Raw genomic sequence first — 5,496 nt, 5'->3', positions numbered from 1 at the left:
GGAGTAGAGAGGCCACAGGGACCAGTGTGGACACTGGGGGACACAGAGGGGACATGGGGGAGACACAGGAAGGGTTCATCAGCGAGGGACTGTGCAGGGGAGTGGGGTCAGCAGGGGAGTGGGATCAGGGGGAAAGGAGGCACTGCTGGCCAGCCGACCCCTGAAGATATCCAGGATCCCTGATCCCAGATCCTGGGATTTCTTATGCCTCCCCAACATTCCCCAGCCCCAGGGACCCCAATCCCATAGTACCATGGCCCTCAGAAGACCAATCCTACTCCCATGGCTACAAGTCCCCTCAGCCCTGACAGAATCCCCACCCAAATCCTGGAGTCACTCCCTGAGCCCCCCAGTGTCCCCCTCAGCCGGTCCCCAGACCCCAATCCCACTCCTGTTGGACATCCCTGTGGGAGTCCAGAGTCACCAGGACCCTTTCCAGGGGGCTGGGAGACCCTGGCACACAGCCCAGAACACCAGCAGGTTCAATTACGAACCATGGAACAAATTGCCACCTTTACATGAAGAGATAAAAGCCACGGCAGTTTAAATGGTGTAAAAATAAAGTACTCAATAAAATACAGGGTGTAAATGTAGGATTTAGGATTTTTGGTATGAGGGTTTCTGGTGACAAGATGGAGGGATTTGGGCGTGTCTAACCTTTCTTCTTCTTCTTCTTCTTCTTCTTCTTCTTCTTCTTCTTCTTCTTCTTCTTCTTCTCTACCTCCATCTTCACTGGTGATGTTGGCACTTTTAGATGGGTCTAGAGTAGAAGCTCACTGTCTAATATAGATGATAGGTATTGGAAAATAATTGTAAATATTGTACAGGGAGTTTGTAGTGTATAAAAATAACCCCACCCTGGGGGCAGACAGAGTGCCTCTGACTGTCCTGCTGAGTGGATCTCGGCTGGGCAGGGAGAGAATTTTATAGATAAGATGCAATAAACAACCTTGAGACCGAGAAATGAAGAGCTCTGACTCGTTCTTCAAGCGCCGGGCTGGAGAAAGAGACTTTAGAACTTTTCTCTGGCCAGCTAGACTCCCACACACTCCCATTCCCCAATTTCTTTGGCGTCACCCCAAGACCTCAACCCAAATCCAGGCATCACCACCTGCCCCCAAAGTGTCTGCCAGCCCCACCATGACCCCAATCACACTCTCACCATTCCATGTCCCTCCTCATTTACCCCCAGAGCACCCCATGACCCCAGTCCCAGACCTGTGACTCCCCCAGTATCCCCCAAGCATTACAATCCCAATCCCACAGTCCCGTGTCCCCTCCAAGTGTCCCCCTGGAGTCCCCCAGCCCCTGATACTTCAATCAGCCAGAGTGAACTCCCTGATGGAACTGGAGGTATCAGAAATCGGGAATTATTTCTCAGCTCGGACTCACAGAAGTTCTCTCCTGGTCCTGCAGCTCAGGGAGGACTTTGCCATGGGGTATTTATCCACCATAAATATAAATATTCATGAAATATTCTCCCTTATCTAATACAGAAACTGTACTTTTCCCATAAATAATTTGCATTGATCCACCTCCTCCTCTTCCTCCAAGTCCTTTTATTGTCCTAGAGGGTCATAAAAATGGGGTTTCTTGGGGTCATATTCAGCAAACACTTTGATACCAAAGGGACTTTGCCCAGAACGATTTCTTTGCACAGGTGCTGTTGTTTCCTTTTATAGGACTTGCCAAAACCCCACTGGAGTTCCCTTTATCTGTTTTTCCGTGGGCTCCAGCCACGTTTTTCATCCTGTGTGCACACCTCTCACATTATTATCATTTTCTTTTATCATTTTATCATTTCTTCCAGGCTCTGTCCAGCACCTTCAATGGAAGGAAAAATTTCCATTCCCTCTGTCATTTGTCACCTTGTGACAGAAACGCTCCAGTTCTGTCATCATCCATGCTGCTCTTCAGGAGCTCCCGGAGCTCCAGGTCTTTCCTGTCCTGAGGAACTCAGAAAGGGACATGGCACTTGGCAGAGCTGGACATGGCACTGGGTGGGGCTGGACATGGCACTGGACAGTGCTGGACACAGCACCCCTTATGTGCCTCCCTGGGCAGGGCAGAAGGACATGATCACTTCCCGACCTCCTGGCCCTAGTCCTCCTGTGTTGGGGAAGATGAAACAGGAAAGCCTTACAAATATGATTGCCTGGCAAAAGATTTTGAGAATATAGAAACCATGAGCGAGATTGAAATGAAAGCAAGCTCTGAGATCCCTTAGTTACTGAACAACGGGAAAACAATGGTGTGGCCGGCTGAAGGTAATCCCCTCTTAATGAAACAACACCCTCTGCAAGCAGGCAGGTCCAAGGGTCCGAGCAGACCCTGCCAGCTTGGCAGAAGGGCCCAAAGAGTCGTTTTTAGGGTTTAAAATGTAGCACAATATGGTAATGTAGTGATTCTTATAGGCTGTATGTAGATGCTATAGGATTTGTATGCTCTACTAGATTGGTTAGTGAGAATCAGAATATTCAACACAGAAGATGATTTATTGTGTTGTAACGAGAACTTCGCTCTCTTGCTTTTGCTCTTGTGCTCTTGCTCTCATACTCTTGAACTCTTACTCATACTCTTGCTCTCTTGCTCTTACTTTTCTATGCTCTTTTATGCCGCCAGCTGGGGGTTATGTACAAACCACGAACAGGACGGGACTGCTGTGGAACGTGCCTTGAGCTGTTTTATTTTTCAGCATCAGTCTCATTACATGGCTATGACAATGGGAAGATGCCAGCAGCTCACATCCCAAGCAGCAGACCAAGAACTTAATGATACAACTTACTTTATAACTTTTTTGACCAGTCACACAAAGCAAAAGCATACTGACAGTGGTTCCATCCAACCACTATAAGCATACGCACCTTTGGTTAAAACAATGCTTGCTTATTTCGAATACAATGCCTGCTTGTAAGCCTTAAAACACAATGCACAGAGCTCCATTATTAAGCTTCAAACTTCCTAATATCTTGCTAGATAAACTTTTCTGCAGCTTAGGAAGTTATCCTAGACAAGCGTTAATACACGGACCATTGTTCTACTCGTCCTTGCTTTTCTACTTTTTAAGTAATTTTTCTGCTGACCTATGTCATGGCTATTGCTTAGCTCTAATCACAGTTCTGCTGTCTCTGAGGCCTGTCTTTTGCAGCTTTCTCATAACCCTCTAATTTTATGGATTCCCACATTTTACGTTATTACATATTATATATAGCCTTTTACGTTCTTACCCTCTCATCCTCTCTCTTCTCTCGGGCCTGCTCCGAGCTGCAGCTGGCAGCTCCCAGCAGGGCCCTGCACCCACGCCCTTTGCAATAAACCCCAATTCCACGACCTGGCTTCAGAGATCTCTCATCTCCCTCCGTCCCGACCGTGCTAACCCCCGTCTCGCCTACACTCCTGATTCCCCCTGAATCTCTCCTGGCCCCAGGCCACCTGACCGGCTCCACTGGCCAACCACCAGCACCCCAAGTTCCTTCTCCAGAGCTCCACCAATCTCTACTAGATTGGTTAGTGAGAATCAGAATATTCAACACAGAAGATGATTTATTGGATTGTAACGAGAACTTCGCTCTCTTGCTTTTGCTCTTGTGCTCTTACTCATACTCTTGCGCTCTTACTCATACTCTTGCTCTCTTGCTCTTACTTACTTTTCTATGCTCTTAGCTCTTGCCTTTTATGTTCTTACCCTCTCATCCTCTCTCTTCTCTCGGGCCTGCTCCGAGCTGCAGCTGGCAGCTCCCAGCAGGGCCCTGCACCCACGCCCTTTGCAATAAACCCCAAGTTCCACGACCTGGCTTCAGAGATCTCTCATCTCCCTCCATCCCGACCGTGCTACCCCCGTCTCGCCTACACTCCTGATTCCCCCTGAATCTCTCCTGGCCCCAGGCCACATGGCCAGCTCCACTGGCCAACCACCAGCACCCCAAGTTCCTTCTCCAGAGCTGCTCCAGGATGGCTGACCCGATGTCACTGCACAGCATGTTCAGTGATGCCACGCACAGGGCCGGCTGCTCTCGCCGGGAATACCGGGACAACTTCCACTCCAGGGTGCTGAATTTCATGCTGAGGGATGCCATGGGGATGTTGAAGGACACTTGGGTGCCACAGTGTCACCGTGTGTTCCGGCAGGTGCGCAGGGTCTGGTTTGAGGTGCGGCATGGTGACACTGTCCAGTTTGGTTAATTTACATTGGCATCGCTGCACAAACAGATCGCTCAGGAATTTGGGACAGACGTGATGTTCCATGTGCAGACATGTCAGGGTGTGGACATCCAAAAATTCTCCCCCAGTCCTAGTGAGGAGGAGGTGCTGATCCCGCCCTTTGAGACCTTTGAGATCACCGGGGCAGGTACACCCATGACATGACACAGGGATGGGGACCCCCACATGTCCCTGACCTCCCCCTGTCCCTGCCAGGGAGGTCAGGGACAGGGACAGGGACAGGGAAAGCGACACAGATGGGGATACTCTGTGCTGACTCTGTCCCTCCCCTCTGCAGACCAGCTCTGTGGGGACTGGCCCTGTGTGCTGGACGTGGGTGGGCCAGGACCATCCTGACCCCCCCTGAACCCCTGGCACCTCCCTGACACCTCTCATGGCACCCCCTGACTCCCCCTGGCCTCCTGGCACCCTTATAGACAACCATGACACCCCTGAAACCCTTTTGCTCGCTCTATCTCCCCACTGTCCCCTGATGTCCCTAAAGCCCCTGTCACTGCCCTGACCACCAATCTCCCTCCTACACTCCTGGCCACCAGTCACCACTAACCCTCCCCCCACCCATGGCCCCCATCTCTCCTGTACCTCCTAACCCCATGTTATGGCTGCCTTCGACCCCCGCTGCTCCCCCCATGGCCCTCCAGACCTCTTCCCACCTCCGAGAGCTCCTCTTGGCCACTGCAGCCCTGGCAGTGGCCACCAGGATTGTCTGAGCCGCTAGGCAAGGAAGGTCACCGCAGTCTCCACGATCACCAAGGCCACTGTCCTGGCTTGACCATGTGATGCTTTTATCCCCAATCATCTGTTCTGTCTGTGCTGAGTGATAAGTTTTGCACCTTTAAAACTTGTTCCAGTGAGTGAGGGGGGAGAGAAGAAGCGCACAGTTTGTTTTCAGACACTGCACTCACTCCTTCACATTCCTTCTCCTGGACTGTGCTGTCTGCAGACAGACAGACAGCAGGACAGAGCTCTCCTTTGCTTTTAGTTAGTGTAGCTAGCTGAGGCAAAGAAGTTCCCTGGACTGTGGTTTTTTTTTCTTTTTTTCCCTTTCTTTGGACCTGTTCACACCTGCTCTGGACTGAACACCCAGCAGAGCACCAGCAGCTCACACCTGTGGCCCACCAGGCCGGGCTTGGGCCATGGCATTTCCAGTGCCAAAGGAACTGATAAGAGACTGAGCGAGCCAGGCTGAAATCCAGGGAGGGGATTTTCTGAGTTTGTCATCCCTTTTGGAGTAGAAAGAGGTTTTATTATTTATTATTTTTTAGATGTTTATTT

This window comes from Serinus canaria, chromosome 25 (genome assembly GCF_022539315.1).
Source record: "Serinus canaria isolate serCan28SL12 chromosome 25, serCan2020, whole genome shotgun sequence".
In the NCBI taxonomy this organism is placed as follows: Eukaryota; Metazoa; Chordata; class Aves; order Passeriformes; family Fringillidae; genus Serinus; species Serinus canaria.
This window is presented reverse-complemented; position numbering follows the sequence as displayed.